Raw genomic sequence first — 16,534 nt, forward strand, 5'->3', positions numbered from 1 at the left:
CTAACTGTCCTATAATAATGAACTTCAATATACCACAACATGAATAATTATCATACTATTCACAGCATCACAATCATGGTAATTGAAATAAAATTCATAATATTTGGAATTAAAATAACTCTTCAAGATTTGGCCACTTTGGTGACTAACAAATCTATCATAATTAATTCCAAAACTAAAAAATTTCATAAACAATAATAGGATTAAATTTTCACATTCAATTTAATCCAGCCACATCACATAATCATTCAATTTAAAATCGTAAATATTACATAATCATACAATAGCTTTATTCTCCATTATGCACGGTTAACATAATCCATTCAAAACAATTGAAAATGCTTTTCAAACTCAATTCAAATCAAAGTCGAATGGCATTAAAACCGAATGCAAATTTTCATCCATTAAGAAACACGAAAACCGAGAACATTCAAGGAGACCTACGACAACAACTTTGAATATTTCTTTAGCCAGTACAAATTCTTTTCATGATGCTTTATCCAAAACCCTAACTCTTCATGAATTAGAAATTCATTAATAATTATTTATGGAAAAACACAAATTCTTAAACACATGCTCTGATACCAACTGTAAGCAATTTAATCAGTAATTCATGATTCATGTTCAATAGTAATCAGTCAAGAACATGACATAGGATCTTTAGAATTCATGAGTTTCACATAAGAGCGTACCTTTCTCCATTAGTCCAGAAGAACTTTGATGATGGAAAATTGTTTCTCAGAGTCTTTACCATCTGCTTTCCTTGTATCGTCTATGACAGGGATCTGATACAACTTTTATGGGCAGACCATGAAGGAGAGAATTCTGAGAGATAATCATAATCAGAGACTCACCATTGTTCTCTTTATATAACTGAACCATGTCACCAGTTACAGAGTTTCAAATAACTCCCTGTAACTTCCCATTAATGCGAAACGTCAATTACCATTAATGCAAAACGTCAAAACGTCAATTACCATTAATGCGAAACGTCAATTACCATAAAGTCTCTTTTATTATTAATTAAACTAATTGACACACGTTACACATGAGACACAAATAGTTTTACATAAAGAAACTAGGTAATTCATTTTTATTTTGTGTTTTGACTTTTAACTTTCAAAATAAAAAAAACACAGAAAACACATTTTTCCATAACTATTATACAAAACAATTTTAAGAATAGAAAAACTAGAACACAATCAAAAAGACCCTACAATTCTTTAGATGTTCTGTTACAGTTTATTAAATTTCAATTTCATTTGGTATTCCACAGGTTATGATTTTGAAGTACAAGCTAAAATACCCTAGTAGAACTGCCACAGCTCACCTCATCAATAGCTTACACACACCAACAGGTTCAAAGCTAGCAAAGTTAAGTATTTATTAGTACAAACAACTTGAATTTGTCAACCTGATACTATAATAAATTAGAAAAAAGCCATTTTTCGTTTATAACCAGCTTAACCTCTTCATTCATACATATATAGGAAACAAGTTGCTTTGCTCTTCAAAAGCTTTTGTGGAAGCTTTGCGTTTGCTTTTTTCCAATGGTTTTTTAAAGCAGCAGATGATTGTGGATTTAGCTGTTTTCCAACACTTGGAGTCCAAGCCTATAATAAAAGGTATATATGCATTCATTCAAAGTATTTAATCCATGTTGTCATCCTCCACCAACATTGATTTGGTTAACTCCTTATCAACAAGAATTTTTATTTGCAGTTCTTTTGAGGTTGTTCATAACTTAAAGTTCAATATAATAGTATTGAATTTCATTTTCAATAAACATATATATTTGTTTACTTTTGTCAAAGTAATTGTTTCTTATTCTGTATATAGTTTATAATTGACATGACACTAACCTGTGTCCATACATAATTTGAATCATCTTACAGATTCTATTTTGATTTTTCATCTACCTATGTTGGAATTGGAATGATCAGCACTTTTAATGCAAATGCATCTTTGCTAATTGGAGCCATAATATCATGGGGTATTCTATGGCCCTGGATTGACCGCAAGCAAGGCACATGGTATAGTGCAGATCTACCTCCCAACAGTTTAGATGGCATGCAAGGATACAGGGTACACATATACATAGATTAAACAATTTTATTATTTAAAATATAATAATATTTAATGTAATCTTTTTTAAGTTGTGAATTAGTAGTTCTAAGTTAAATTTATTAACAGGTCTTCATTGCTATTGCTATGATACTTGGTGATGGCTTTTACCAATGCATCTACATGCTATTACGAATCACCTATAGTCTTAGCACACAGTACTTGAAGGATAAAAACTCATCCTCTGTGAACCCTGAATTTGTTCATCAAAACTCAAATGTAGATTATGATGATCAGTGTCGAAAGGAGTATTTCTTGAAAGATGATATTCCCATTTGGGATGCTATCACTGGCTATGTAGTCCTTGCAGTTGTTTCCAGCATAATTGTGTCCCATTACATTTTCCCTAAACTAAAATGGTATCATATACTTGTTTCTTAACTTATTGCTCCAATTCTGGCCTTGTTCAATGCTTAGGGATGTGGCCTCACAAATTTGTCTTTGGCCACTATATATGGTGAATTGCCATTACTATATTCAGTTCTTGGGTTGGCATTGCAAATGGAGGCATAATTGCTGGCCTAGCATCTTGTGGTGTTATGATGAGCTTTGTTTCCACTGCTTCTGTTTTGATGCAAGACTTCAAAACTGGTTATCTCACCCTTACATCTCCACGCTCTATGTTATTCAGTGAAGTTTTTGGCACAGTCATTGGTTGTGTCATGTCACCTTTGGTCTTCTGGCTTTTCTACAAAGCTTTTCCAATTGGTGACAATAAAAGCACTTACCCTGCACCTAATGGGGATGTTTACCGTGGGATTTCAATGCTTGGAGTTGGAGCAAAGGGTTTCTCTTATCTTCCTAAGAATTGTCTTAAACTAGCAATCATATTCTTTTGCACTGTTGTCCTCATTGATGTAATACATGATGTGTTGAAGCATTATGAAAACAAGTACAAGATATATAGGTATATTCCACAGCCCATGTTCTTGGCTATCCCATTCTATCTTGGTGGATACTTTACCATAGACAGGTGCATTGGGAGCTTGATTTTCTACCTATGGGAGAAAAAGAACAAGAATAAAGCACAACATTATGTGCCTGCAATGGCATTTGGACTAATCTGTGGCGATTCTTTATGGAGTGTTCCAGCTGCAATACTTTCTCTTGCTGGAACTAAAGCTCCAATTTGCATGAAGTTTTTATCTGGGACAGTGAATCATAACTCATAAGATTGGCATCTTCCTGAGAAGATTTCTAATGCTGATTAATTTTAGGGATAAGTGTTTTCAATTTTATGGTCTGGTTTGAGCAATGTCAGACCCTATATTGGAGACGGCTTGTCCAAGATCATTTTTTTTTATTCTCAGGACTCGAACTCGAGACCTTTGATTAAGGGACGCAAGCTCCTTATTATTTGTACCAATGGTAGTTGGTACTAATAAGAAATATTTACTCCTAAAGGATATACAAAATTTAAATTGTTAGTTAAGTGCCGTATGTATTAGTAATACTTTCAATATTTACTTTGTATTCAAAAAATTTAAACGAACCATTTATTTCAATGATATATAATATTTTTGACTGGATCATGGATCAATACAAAACAAAGGGCCATGATGTCCAGCGTTTATTAGCACATCTTCCTAAAAGAGTTAAAGATTTTATATAGAGAAAGAGAGGGGTAGATCATCATACATAAGAACTAAAAATCTTACATTCAATTTTAGTTATTAATAGGCTTACATCTAAAAGCTCGTATACATAATAAATTAAAAAAATTAATATTTCTCATATTATAGGAGATAAAGTTATCTCTTACGCACAAAAAAAATATGATGTTCATATTTTTTTTTTCTTTCTCTTCTCTTTACATGGCTCCACACACTTTTACGTGTGTGTAAGAAATAAAATTTATCTCCTACAATATGAAAAATATTAATTCCTAAATTAAGATCATGTTATGGGGTGGCGATAAATGCATAGAAGAAAGAGTATATTGATAAAGTTATATAAATAAAGGGAAATTGAAAAATTATGTTGCAGAACATAAAATTTTATTCTTACAGATACATGGAGAACAACGCCCGATTTTTTCTTTTGTTTTTCTTTTAAAAAATTACAGCGGACCCACAGACTTTGTGTCTGCAGGAAATTGAGGTCTTATCATGTAACATTACATACATAAACCCCATAAATAAAATCAATTAAAAGTGTAATTTACACCAAAATAAAATAATTCTACATAATATACGTGCATACGCACGCAACCACGCCAAACCGAATTTATCACATTGAATTCATCACGTCCGTTTGGGACAACCAAAATCTAAATCAAATAAGCACTATAATATGGTTTTCATTTTCAATCACGGTGCTTAAGTACTCAACTGGAGCATTAGGTGTCGTAAATTTTCCCAGTTATAAGTTGTTCACAATTTTCAATTAGACTGAATGAAGTAAATTGGACAGGAGCATCAATTAGAGTGTAGCACTACATGTAGGATGTATCATTATCCAACAAAAAAAGTGTTTCCTCACAAAACTAATTTGAATGGAAAATCATAGGCGATTTATCACAGCTTCTACCTCAGCAGGGGAATATAGATGATATTTTGGAGCCACCTTTGCAATATCAACATTATTGGGAGTGACCTATATGAAAAAATAATGAAATTATAAACTAGTTATAGTTTCCATTTCAGGGGAGGGGGAGAAACAATCAACATTAAATATATCTGGTAATAAATTTTATACTCACCTTCTCTTCCATAACTTGCTTCAAAATGGATAAAGCAATTGTCTCAGCTTCTTGAAGAGTTAGCTCCTGCATTAACGATATAATAAATTAACACCCAATTTTTCAATTCATTTGGATGTTCTTCTAGTATGAAGGATAACACTACGAAGCAACATTTGCAGGGATAGATATAAACTCCAAAACAGTTGAAGAAATTGTTAGTTTGAGTATGAATAATGAACATTAACTTGACATCAAAATATTTGACTGGTTTAACATTTTTCAGACAAGAAACACAGCTCATAACTTAATGGACACAAAATGGGATATAAATCATTTTGCTTGCAAAAATGTAAATGGAATAATGTCAAATAAACAATTAAGGTATAATTGGTTGAAGAGCAAATTAAGAGGATGGGATGAAAATAGGATTACTTAGATTAATCTTGCTTATCATTGATAAGGTTCATTTCACTTCACAAAAAAGTACAATGTCATCTTTGGGATTTTAGACAAAATGAAAACATTATTTGAAGAAAGCTACCTTTTAGAAATGTTATTTATAAAGCTAATATGATAATTATTGTATAACGTGTTTTCATTCTTCTCCATCTTTCATAACATGCAAGACCAACAAAATCAATTTTCAAGACTTCCAATACCTACCCTACCAAGAATTACAAGTATGAAATATCCTCATTGCTTTTATGTTTCCATTCCCTTTTCTACTTTCCATCATCTTAGCGCAGTGTAATTTTATTGTTATAGGCAAAGGGTATTGGTTTAAACAACCCTCTGTAGGAAGATGATACCTTGTTGTATTGTTCTTGCAGAGAACTGTCTGCACCTTCTGACCCTGAACCAATAGCTTTTGCATTGCATTGCCAAAACGTGCCAGATGGATCAGTGTAATACCTGCAAATCAGAAACTTTCAATTCAATAAGAATAACAGTCTAATTGAAAAATGGTATCAGGAAGACCAGCAGTAATAACTATGGAAAATTTGGTATTCTGATGAATTAATTAATGTTACCAACATTGTAGCGATGCAGTTCATTTCTTTTCCATTAAAACAATAGTACAGTGGAGTGGATTACTATGCCGTGCAAGAATATGAAATTATGAATTTTTTTTATGGAGCCTTTATAAAGGTGAGAAACACAATTGCCCCCATATTTTTTCCAGTACGTAAGGCACACTATTGAGAAAAATGTTAAGTTCCAACCATCAACTGGTTTTGTTGGAGAAACTGAAAGGTTTTACAGGTAAAAACTGTAAAGGCCTGAAAAGAACTTTGGGATATACCACCCCAAAAGCTAGCTCAAGGGATGGGAGTGTCTAAGACCTTATAAACTCTACATTAGTTGCACATACAACCAATGTGGGACTATATATCTCAACACGCCCCCTCACACAAGAGTCCATTGGACTTGAAGAGTGGACAATGCTAAGAAATGCCACAAGAGAAAGTGGAGGGCGGCAAGGCTCTATACCATGTAAAGAACCTTGGGATACACTACCCCAAAAGCTAGCTCAAGGGATGGGAGTGTCCAAGACCTTATAAACTCCACATTAGTTACACATACCCAATGTGGGACTATATATCTCAACAAGGTCAATATATGTTGCCGAGAGTTTAAGGGTAGATAACTAACCCAAGAAAAAAAGAAAGAAAACAAAATTCTTCTATTTACACCACATACCAATGGTAAAACAAGGAGGCATAAAAGATGAACCAAAAATGTTACTTTTTTATAAGGAGAAAAAGAGTAATAAGAAAAGGTGAGGTAATACGATACAACTGGATTAGAGAAAATCAATAACAGAAAAAGAACACTTTCTGGGATTTTCAGTATAATCTGATGACTGAAATTACAATGCAACTAGAAAGGAAATTAACAACAGCAAATCAACCCAATTACAATACAGAACTCCCACTATCAGCTACCATTACTATGAAAAAGGTTCAACACGTTCGAGAGGTGTTGAGCTCTCCCAATTCCAGGTCCCACTTCCAGTCTGCCCTTTCCATGCTGGAGCCTGGCTCATATAATGCCTCAACTCCTGCCACGTCATTACTCCCTTCCCTCTCACTACTAACAGTTCTAACAGAATTGCCCTCCAAAACTTCTGTCCTACATCAGCACCGGTCCCAATTGTTCCTCTAGTCCTCTTCCTAGACTAAACTCTTTTGGGCGCCGTTACGGGTGTCAATATAGGTTTTGACACGCGGGTCGATCCGTGACACGACACGAAAATTCGTATTCAGGTTGACCCCCAAAAAAATTCGTGTCGCGTTCGTGTTGGGAAAAATGACACGTAAAAAATTCGTGTCGTGTTCGTGTTGATGTATTTATGTTCGTGTCGACCCGTATTTTTTTTAAATTATTTTATTTTTAATTTTTTATTATTATTTTTTTAATTTTTTTTAATTTCGATCAATTGTTTTAAATTTTTTTTATCAATTACCGTTTTGACCCCTATTTTGCGTATTATTTGTGTCGTATCGTGTCAACCCGCAAAAAATTCGTGTCGTGTCAGTGTTGAAGATTTTGACACAAATAAAAATTCGTGTCGTGTTAGTGTTGATGTATTTGTGTCGTGTCAAATTCGTGTCGTGTCAACCTATTTTGACACTCCTAGGCGCCATATCATAATACCACAAGACTATGAAATAACTACAAAGAACTAGGCAATTCCTTTAAGTAAAAAAGGGCTAACTGACGAGGATTAGTTATCCTCCAAAAATAATTTTTTTTGGGGAGGGGGAGGTTGGTGCTATAAACCCCTTCCGTACCCCCGGTCCAGGGAAGGGTCACACCTATTGTGTAAGTCCATAATAGATAGACTTACATTTGCAAGAGGCTAATTACATGAAGACCTCTGGGTCTCATGACAACTACACCAACTTTTGTGCCAATGTTCCCCTTCATGATTTGTTATCCTCCAAGGACCAAAAAAATAAAGCAAAAATTACACAATGAATTCTTGGAATCGATTAGTGGATAGTTGGTTACTCATTAACCACACTCTAGCCATATTCAAACAGATCTGTTAAAAAGAAGAAGGAGAAGAAAGAATACGACTTCACACAAAAAATAAGCTCCCCTCCAATCAATCACCAACTTCTGAACAGAAAGTCTCCAAAAGCACTGGATGAAGGATTTCCACCTAAGAAAACCCAAGATAGACCAAAAGCCAATGTAGGATCTCACAGCCAAAGTAGCTAAATTAACCAGAACGACACCCCACATTAAACCTTCAAAGCCTCTTTTATCAAGATTAATGCATATAATAGAGCTATTCTCAAACATGAAATGGTTATTTGCATGGTATCAAAGCCTCGTGTCCCGGGTTCGATTCTCACCGCCTCCACTTTCTCTTGTGGAATTTTCTTAACACAGATAGGTAGGCCTGTACATTGTCAAGCCTTCAAGCCCAGTGGACTCTCGTGTGTGAACAGACGTGTTAGAGTATATATAAACCATTAAAAAAACCCTCGCCCAATAAATTAAGCTTTTGCGTTCAATTGGTTCTTTACAAAATGGTCAAGAAGACATTCAAAAACACATCCTTATCTTCTGGTTACAAAATAGGCCTTAATATTCCAGAGTAGTTCTTACACTAACAAGTAGAAAAGTTAATGGCCAAGATCAGAAAATGGTGAGGGATTAAGGAATCAAGAGCTGAAACAAATCCAAAGATACCTTAAAATGGTATTTTTGGCACAGATACTACTTCAAAAGGCAGTCTGAAAAGAAAATAGCTGTTTTCCCACAATAATCCCCACATAAAGAAACAGGAGAAAACTATCTGCCTCATTCGCATATCCAAAATTGGATTTCACTACATTAATGCATGTTGAAGAACGACATTTGAACTCCTCCACATAAATTATCCTTTCGCATTCATTTTTGTCCATCATTCACAACCTTCTCTAATCTTTCTGCAGCTATCTCCATTTTAAGACTTTCACTGGTGTCATTCCTATCTTCCTCACATCTTCTTAGAATCTCTCCATCTAGCTATCTGCCTCAACCACATTTGTGTCTCTTAATATATATTTTATTTGTTTATTTATTAATTTATTGCATTAAATTTTTCCTTTATATTTTACATGGCTAAAGTCTCAGTCTGTATTTGGTAAATTATTCAAAACATATATTAAAAATACCACTTCAACAAATCATTCAATTACACAAATTATAGATACACTCAGTTCATCCCAACCAACCAGCCATAATTTTGAGTTTAAGCTCAATGAAATGAATTTAAAACTTAAATTGTTATCAAAAAAAATTAAATTAAATTAAATTGAAACAAATACAGTCAACAGTTTTTTCAAGCAAATAAGTACTTGTGAAACAACCTAGCAAGAACTGTTTATCAATGACTAGGCCTATATATAACATTAAGCACTATACACAAGCAAACCAAAGTAGACATGATCAATAAAGCTAAGTAGTTTTTTACCATGGATTCTTCATCACCTTCGCCAAAACGCAAGGCTAGATCACAAAGAGCTTGAGTCGCGTGGACTCCACAGTCATGGATTCACCATAAGAGAACCTATGATTCTGTGAATAAAACAAAACGCAATTTATATATCCTTCATTAGCTAATGAACTATCTACTACATTCGAAAATATTAACAACACCTGAGTTTCCACTCGTGCATGCTCAACAAGTGTTCGAGCATCGGCAATCAATCCACTCATTGCACAACCTATATGCTCATCAATTTCCTTAATTTTCTCCACGCTACTAGGCTCCTGAAGTTCTAAACAAGTCAATATAAAAGAAATCGCATACAAGAAGTTGTAAATAACCTTGGGATACACCACTCCAAAAGTTAGCTCAAAGGGTGAGAGTGCCCAAGGTGGGACTACATATCTCAATACGCCCCCTCACACGAGAGCCCATTGGGCTTGAAAAGTGGACAATGCAACAGGCACCACAAGAGAAAGTGGGGGCGGCCAGGCTCTGATACCATGTAAAGAACCTTGGGATACACCACCCCAAAAGCTAGCTCAAAGGGTGGGAGTGCCCAACACTTTATAAACTCCACATTAGTTGCACATACAACCAATGTGGGACTATATTTCTCAACACGCCCCCTCACACGAGAGCCCACTGGGCTTGAAGGGTGGACAACATACAAGTCCACCTACATGTGGAAATTCCACTACAAGAGAAAGTGGGGGGCGGCGAGACTCTGATACCATATAAAGAACCTTGGGATACACCACCCCAAAAGCTAGCTCAAAGGGTGGGAGTGCCCAACGCCTTATAAACCTCACATTAGTTGCACATACAACCAATGTGGGACTATATTTCTCAACACGCCCCCTCACACGAGAGCCCACTGGGCTTGAAGGGTGGACAACATACAAGCCCACCTACATGTGGAAATTCCACTACAAAGAAAGTGGGAGGCGGTGAGATTTCGAACGCTCTGATACCATGTAAAGAACCTTGGGATACACCACTCCAAAAGCTAGCTCAAAGGGTGAGAGTGCCTAACGTCTTATAAACTCCAGAATAGTTGCACATACAACCAATGTGGGACTACATATCTCAACAATAACTATGTTCTCCCATGAGAACATAGTTAAAAATGGTGGTTGTAAATAAGGTTATCTAAATTGGCTGTAGAAATGTTTACCCCATATATATATATATATATATAGAACCACTCCCCGTCAAATTTCACTTTTACATTACAAAGAAACATATATATTACCGGCTCACACTCTTGACAACGCTGCATATATACTATAGATAATCACAGCTTATTACAACGCAATTCCAAACAACATAGAGAAGTCCAAATGTATATGACATTTGAAGACTAAAACAAGCACGAAGAAAAATAGGGAGTTGTTGAAACAAACTAAAAGAGTTCTTAAAGCAAATCTCTCGCAATGAGAATTGTAAGCAGAAAGGCAAAGAGTCCACCCATCACTGGATGGTTACTGAGTCCATCAGCATGATTGTAGTCATACTTGTACTGTGGATCTCCTTGCAGAGCAGCAACACCCGCAACTAAAACAATTAAAAAAGCTGCGAACAATGAGAATTTGATTGGTGAAGCCATACTTGAAACGACCTGAATATAATTGGTTTTAATGTATAGATTTCTTCAACTGCTTCTGGCTTGAATATATAGTTAGTTTAGGTGGGTTATATAGTAGCATATCATGTGGACTTTTTTTTACAATAATAAGCATATCCATGGCTCGATATGTTGTTATTATTGAATGAAACTTTCGAACCTTATTTTAACAGATAAAATATTATTGACCAACCAAGAAGAAAAAAAACTACGTACAATGGATCGTTTGCATGCGTGTTTGGACAAATTTTTGTATAAAAAAATTGATTGAAAGTTATGTACCAAAATAAACTAATCCAGCTAATGATTCGGTAATCAATGTTTAATATTTAAATAAACATCCTAGTTGGTGAAAAAAGGTAAATTGCATGCCTGAAGCTTTGAAAGTTGTATGTAGAATGGTAATGATAATACGTAAACTTTTGTGGGTCAACTATATCATCAAAAAGATCAATAAAATATGCAACGGCTGTGGCCCGCTATTTTGCACGAGACTCGAGATACGATATACAACACGTTAATTCCAAAAAATGTTAGATTTTAATACGTTAGGATACGTTTTGATATTAAATAATAAAGGAAAACATTTGTTATTTTAAATGATACAACTTTGTGCCATTTTAGATTCTAACCATTGATTTTCATCAATCAACGGTTAAGACTTATTGGGTCAAACTTATTAATTAATTAGTAATTCGCAATAAATTATAACCGTTGATTGATTGAAATCAACGGTTAAGATCTAACATGATACAAAATTATATCATTTAAAAGGACAAATGTTCTTCTCTAAATAATATTTTTAATTTATATAGTGTATATTATATTTAATATTCAATAATTTAACAAAAAAATGGAGCTAAACTTATAATACCCATCAGTTTTGCAAAGAAACATAAAAATGCAATGCAACGCAACTTTTGAATCCTTTTTGAGTCTCTGAAATACGTCTTGGAGTATGAGGTGTATCAGAAAGTATCAGATATAGCACGTCAGATTTTTTGAAGTGTCAATGCATTATAAATGGCCTGTTTCAAGATCTAAAAATGCAAAATTTTGAACTCAAATAAATTAATGTAAACTACCTCTTACCAGTACTTGCCGGCAACAAATATGCAAATAACCCTCCTTCAAAATAAATAAAATAAAATAAAATCCTGCTCTAGTATATAACAGTTATTGAGAAGTATAATATCTTCTAGAGAAAAAATGTCGATTTTCTTTTAGGTCATCTCCAAGACATGGCCTCTAATTTTGAAAATAAAAATAAAAAATAAAAGCTAGTAAAAAGTAAAACTGCGTAAAAGCAAACACTTTTCCTGAAAATATTTTATTTGCCAATATTTTGTAAGCAATTACCGGCGATGTTTAGGGATGTCATGTGACAACTATATCATCATTAGACTTGAGTTCTTGAGCAATAGCAAAAGCTCCATCATCCCGTGAATCTGATAAAGAAGAGATTAGAGATGATATAATTTCCTTATGAACCAAAAATACAAAACAAGACATTCGTACCCTTATTTCATTAAATCCTAAATCTAGAGGAAGATGTATGCATGGACCAACCAATGGGATTCATAGAAAAAGCAAAAAAGTACATGACGTTGAAACTTAAAAAATTCAATATATGAACTTAAACAAGCTTTAAGTCAATGGCAGTTGAAGTTTAATGATATTGTTGTTTCCTTTGGATTTAAATGAAATATTGTTGATCAATGTATATATCTAAAGGTCAGTGTGAGCAAATTTATATTACTAATTTTGTATGTTCATGACATCTTGCTTGCAACTAATGATCTTGTTCTTTAAATGTGACTAAGAAGTTTCTCCCTATTAACTTTGAAATGAAAGATATGGGTGAGACAACATTTATGATAGGGATAAAAATATTATGTGAAATCATAAGGATCGTTGAGTTTGTCTCATAAAACATATATTAATAAGGTTCTGGGGTGATTCCAAATGGAAAATTGCTCATAAACTTCAGTTCAAATTCAAAAAGGAGACAACTTGGTTTCGTGCAATGTCCTAAGAATAAATTGGAACAAACTGAAATGAAAGCAATTTCATATGCATTGTTTGTTGGGAGTTTCATGTAAACTCAGTCTTGTATATTACTAGATACTAGTTTTGCAGTGCCAATGTTGAAAAGATACCAATTTCAACTGCCTTAGGCTTTGTTTGGAAGTTTGGAGAGGAGGGGAAGGAAGGGAAGGAAATTCGAGGGTATTCTCTCTCCTTGTTTGGGAGTTAAAAAAATGGCATGGGAGAAATTGGAAGGTTAATGAGATATTTTTACAATTTTACCATTTCTTTAAAATTAATAAAATTATTATATTTAACAAATAAAATTAAATTTAAAATTTCTAAACAAAATTATTTATGCATTTTCACACTACGAAATTTTAACATTGCAAACGACAAAAATTTCATCCAAAAATTACTTTTCTGTCAGAATAATTTTCGTCGAAAGGCGACAAATTTTTTATCTGATGAAATTTTTTACAAAAATAAATTTTCGATAGAATTTAGTTTCTGTCAAAAGTTTTGATGAAAACTATTTGTTAAATACTTTCAACGCAAAAAAGGAATCTATAAAAAAGTTTGACAGAATATTTTCCATCCAAAATTTTCGATGAAAACGTCCAACCTTTGGAGTGATATCTCGCGAAATGCAGAATTTGCATTCTGTCGCGAAATATCCGGATATGGGGTCTCTGATATCCGGATATTGATATCCGAATATGGGGTCTCTGATATCCGGATATGATATCCGAATATGGGATATCTGGATATGTCCCCGACATATATCCGGATATTATGAGTTTGTGTGAACAGTAACGGTAATGTTCATACAGAACTGTGTTTGGGGTTTGTGGACCCTAGATTGATTAAGTTGAACTTCTGTAATGATTAAACTAAGTCAGAATCAAGTAATCAAAGGGCTTGTGGCTTTGTGAGAAGCCTAAAGTCATGAAACGTAAAGGAAAGGCATTGTCTTTATGACTTATGCTTGTTGAGTATGATTATTGATATAATACTGGTCCAAAACGGATTATAATTCTGCTGCGTTTGGGCTTTGAGATTGGTTGGACTCTTGGCTTGGATTGCTAGCTTGCAAGGTAAGCTTTCGTGTCCTCGGTTTAGCCATTGTGTGGTTCCACCATACCTCATGGGGGGATGGTTTATATGCATGATGTGTTTACATGCTTTGATAATTGAAAATGTTGTTGAGCTTTATGTGCAATGACTTATAATATGTATGTATTGTTCTACTTAGATGGTAAGCCTGAGTATGTGGCGTCATACAAGACGGTGACACTGTGGGTGGGTGCAAGTGGCGTCTTGCACTAGTGTGGGTAATAGACGTATTCCTGCATTTCTTTGGCCAGTAAATTAGTTATAACACACATGACATGATATCTGCTGCATTGCACTGATTTTGGAACTGATATTGAATTACTGCTTTTAGAACTTATATTGCACATGTAAGTGAGCTTGGGGTGGAAGATCCTTGAGGACCCCTTGTCTTACTAAGATTTATGTTTAGAGATCTCACCCAACGTTTGGAGCACATATTTCATGTTTAGGTAATGCGGGGGTTGAGATCTCTAGCGCCAGAAGGCCGAAGCTTAGCTGATTTATATGTTGTTTTGCTGCTTATGTTGGATGCTGGATTATGCCTGTTACTATTATGCTTTTAGTTTCATGTTATGTTATTGAATTGAGACTGTTGTTGGGCTTTGTTGCCTTATTTGGTGAGCATGAGGATTGTCCATGCCACATTTGATTATGTATCGTTTTTTAGACTTGAGTTGTATAAACTATCAGGGTTGTCCGGCTTACGTGTTGTAGTGCCGTGACTAGAGACTCAGTTAATGATCTTATTTATGATATGAGGTTATTCAGTATAGATATCTGTCTTTTGCATTTACATACAGGCATTGTTTTGGAAATGAATTAAGTAATTCAACTTGGTAATGATAATGATGTCATAATTGAAAAGAAAAATAATATTCCGTATTTTTAATTAAGCATGACTTAATACGATGGCATGTTAACAAACTGGGTATACACAGGGTGTTACAATTCACGCCAGTAGCGTGAACATGCAGTGTGCTGAACAAAACTCCCACGCTATCAGCGCGGGATTCACGCTAGTAGCGTGGGAGGTGCGTGATATTTTTCATTCATATCTCAGATGGTATGAAGAAGAGATTGGACCCAAGATTTTTGATGAAGATTCGATCAAGATTTCTAAGCAAGGCACAAACTCTATAAATAGAGACTCAGACCACCAGAGCAAAACATCTTTGGCTGGAGAGAATAGTGAGGATCAGAGAATTGAGAGAATTCTTGGAGACTCGCGCTGGAGATCAGGAATCCACCGGAGTTGAAGACTGAAGACCATTAAGCTTCCTTCTCCTTCATCTTTTCTTTTTCGTTTATGAACAATTTTTATAATTTGAATTTGTTTAAGTCAGACATGAATATGTCTGGCTAATTTGTTTTTGTAGTTGGGATCATGAACCCGATGTGAATCCTTTATATTTCCTGTATTGTTTTTATAAGTTAATTAGTTTGTTTTGTTTTATTTTGTCTGTGTTAATTTTTCCATATCCTGATTAGAACTGGCCACTCTAATTATAGGGCTTTGAGGGTTAGGAGTCACAATAGACATATTGGGGTTTTAATCTGGACAAGGGTGGAATAACAATTTGTGCATGACCTAGACATAGGCTTACATAGATTGCAGACTTTTAAGTCATTTGCTTAATGCTTAATTTACGATGGATTACTAGGACACTAGGATTCTAATTGGATAAGAGGGTTGAAATCACTAAGACATTAGGGTTCAACTATTTTATAAGGAAATAATAAATTGTATAAGCAAACGAATTAGTTAATTATAAAATACAATATAGGAATATAAGGGAGGATCGGAGGTGAAATGCATCCTGGCTACAGTCTTTTTACAATTCTTCATAACTCATATTTTTCGTGACGTTCTTGATCTTTTCTTGCATGATTTTTAATGTTATTGTTTAACCAAATTTCTTTTTCAACTTAGGGGAATAGTTAAATTAGTTCTTGGTGCATTAATCCTCGAGTAAATGATCTTTATTTATCACTTTTATTACTTGAAACGAATGGTATACTTGCTAATTTTGCAACAGTAGCTGCAGTATTTTTAATTGTAAGAAGGGTAAGATTGACATATTAGTTAAGTTTTTAATAGTATTTAATGATAGATTTGGATGGAAAAAAGCATAGAGGAAGTGATAATATATATATATTTTCTGTTGACATTTATTTTTTAATAGAATTTTGAAGGAATCATTTTTCCTTCGAAAATTTTTGACGGAATATGAATTTCGTCGAAAAGTCTCTCAAACATAATTTCTTTTAACATTTATTTTTTAAACGATTTTCAACGGAATCCTTTTTTGTCAAAAAAATTTGACGGAATATGATTTTTGTCGAAAAGTTTCTCATAAATCCATCCATGGCCTCTCTGACGGCGTCCAGCATGGCCTGGTTTGCCATTCTCATGGCCTCCTGGTCAGCTAGTCGGGCCGCCTGCATCTCAGCTAATGCAGCCAGGACAGGA

General features: G+C 34.3%; 2 pseudogenes; one reads left to right on the forward strand and one right to left on the reverse strand.

Moving 5' to 3' along the window:
- Positions 1 to 1,276: 1,276 nt before the first annotated feature.
- On the forward strand, positions 1,277 to 3,296 carry LOC133307498 (probable metal-nicotianamine transporter YSL7; annotated as a pseudogene).
- Positions 3,297 to 4,597: 1,301 nt separating this feature from the next.
- On the reverse strand, positions 4,598 to 10,902 carry LOC133307500 (proteasome subunit alpha type-5-like; annotated as a pseudogene).
- Between the last annotated feature and the right edge of the window lie 5,632 nt (positions 10,903 to 16,534).

Source organism: Gastrolobium bilobum, unplaced genomic scaffold, assembly GCF_033153095.1.
Source record: "Gastrolobium bilobum isolate Gb01-03AN ecotype WA unplaced genomic scaffold, APGP_CSIRO_Gbil_v1 utg183186, whole genome shotgun sequence".
Lineage (NCBI taxonomy): Eukaryota > Viridiplantae > Streptophyta > Magnoliopsida > Fabales > Fabaceae > Gastrolobium > Gastrolobium bilobum.